The following is a 2333-nucleotide window of genomic DNA, read 5'->3' as shown; positions in this document are numbered from 1 at the left end:
GATCGTCACATTGGCCGCTCTTCTCTCTGAAACGGTTGTACTTATCGTCTGCAAAGCTGTGTCGCGTGCTGCGGTATGCGGAGAAACTAATAGCACCGTAGTAGAACACAGATCAAGCTTCTAAGTTGATGTAATAGCCAGTTAGAAGATAGGTATCGATTATTGACTTTTTAGCTGGCTTTGGTGCCTTGGACATGAGCTAGGACCTTAACATTCTGCATGAAAGGAGGACTAGCAGCCGCGTTGCTCGGCAGAATGTGAAAAGTGTTCATATGTAGTAAAAACCTGAGAAATCCGTCCGGTTTCGTCATTTGTTATCGAATCGAGTTAAAGCCAGATCGTCACATTGGCCGCTCTTCTCTCTGAAACGGTTGTACATATCGTCTGCAAAGCTATGTCGCGTGCTGCGGTATGCTGAGACACTAAAAGCACCATAGTAGAACACAGATGAAGCTTCTAAGTTGATGTAATAGCCAGTAAGAAGTAGTCCAATTCAAGTTTTAGGTATCGATTATTGACTTTTTAGCTGGCTTTGGTGCCTTGGACATGAGCTAGGACTTTAAGATTCTGCATAAAAGGAGGACTAGCAGCCCAGTTGCACGGGATAATGTGAAAAGTGCTCGTATGTAGTAAAAACCTGAGAAATCCGTCCGTTTTCGTCATTTGTTATCGAATCGACTTAAACCCAGATCTTCACATTGGCCGCCCTTCTCTCTGAAACGGTTGTACTTATCTTCTGCAAAGCTATGTCGCGTGCTGCGGTATGTGGAGACACTAAAAGCACCATAGTAGAACAGAGATGAAGCTTCTAAGTTGATGTAATATCCAGTAAGAAGAAGTAGAATTCAAGTTTTAGGTATCGATTATTGACTTTTTAGCTGGCTTTGGTGCCTTGGACATGAGCAAGGACCTTAAGATTCTGCATGAAAGGAGGACTAGCAGCCGAGTTGCACGGGAGAATGTGAAAAGTGTTCATATGTAGTAAAAACCTGAGAAATCCGTCCGTTTTCGTCATTTGTTATCGAATCGACTTAAAGCCAGATCGTCACATTGGCAGCTCTTCTCTCTGAAACGGTTGTACTTATCGTCTACAAAGCTATGTCGCGTGCTGCGGTATGCGGAGACACTAAAAGCACCATAGTAGAACACAGATGAAGCTTCTAAGTTGATGTAATAGCCAGTAAGAAGTAGTACAATTCAAGTTTTAGGTATCGGTTACTGACTTTTTAGCTGGCTTTGGTGCCTTGGACATGAGCTAGGACCTTAAGATTCTGCATGAGGGGAGGACTAGCAGCCGAGTTGCACGGGAGAATGTGAAAAGTGTTCATATGTAGTAAAAACCTGAGAAATCCGTCCGTTTTCGTCATTTGTTATCGAATCAACTTAAAGCCAGATCGTCACATTGGCCACTCTTCTCCGTGAAACGGTTGTACTTATCGTCTGCAATGCTATGTCACGTGCTGCGGTATGCGGAGACACGAAAATCATCATAGTAGAACACAGATGGAACTTCTAAGTTGATGTAATAGCCAGTAAGAAGTAGTACAATTCAAGTTTTAAGTATCGATTATTGACTTTTTAGCTGGCTTTGGTGCCTTGGACATGAGCTACGACCTTGAGATTCTGCGTGAATGGAGGGCTAGCAGCAGAGTTGCACGGGAGAATGTGAAAAGTGTTCGCATCTAGTAAAAACCTGAGAAATCCGTCCGTTTTCTTCATTTGTTATCGAATCGACTTAAAGCCAGATTGTCACATTGGCCGCTCTTCTCTCTGAAACGGTTGTACTTATCTTCTGCAAAGCTATGTGGCGTTCTGCGGTATGTGGAGACACTAAAAGCACCATAGTAGAACAGAGATGAAGCTTGTAAGTTGATGTAATAGCCAGTAAGAAGTAGTACAATTCAAGTTTTAGGAACTGAATATTGAATATTTAGCTGGCTTTGGTGCCTTGGACATGAGCTAGGACCTTAAGATTCTGCATGAAAGGAGGACTAGCAGCCGAGTTGCACGGGAGAATGTGAAAAGTGTTCATATGTAATAAAAACCTGAGAAATCCGTCCGTTTTCGTCGTTTGTTATCGAATCGACTTAAAGCCAGATCGTCACATTATCCGCTCGTCTCTCTGAAACGTTTGTACTTATCGTCTACAAAGCTATGTCGCGTGCTGCGGTATGCGGAGACACTAAAATCACCATAGTAGAACACAGATGAAGCTACTAAGTTGATGCAATAGCCAGTAAGAAGTAGTCCAATTCAAGATTTAGGTATTGAATATTGACCTTTTAGCTGGCTTTGGTGCCTTGGACATGAGCTAGGACCTTAAGATTCTGCAT

This window comes from Schistocerca gregaria, unplaced genomic scaffold (genome assembly GCF_023897955.1).
Source record: "Schistocerca gregaria isolate iqSchGreg1 unplaced genomic scaffold, iqSchGreg1.2 ptg000537l, whole genome shotgun sequence".
NCBI lineage: Eukaryota > Metazoa > Arthropoda > Insecta > Orthoptera > Acrididae > Schistocerca > Schistocerca gregaria.
The sequence above is the reverse complement of the archived record's forward strand: the minus strand, read 5'-3'. Positions refer to the sequence as shown.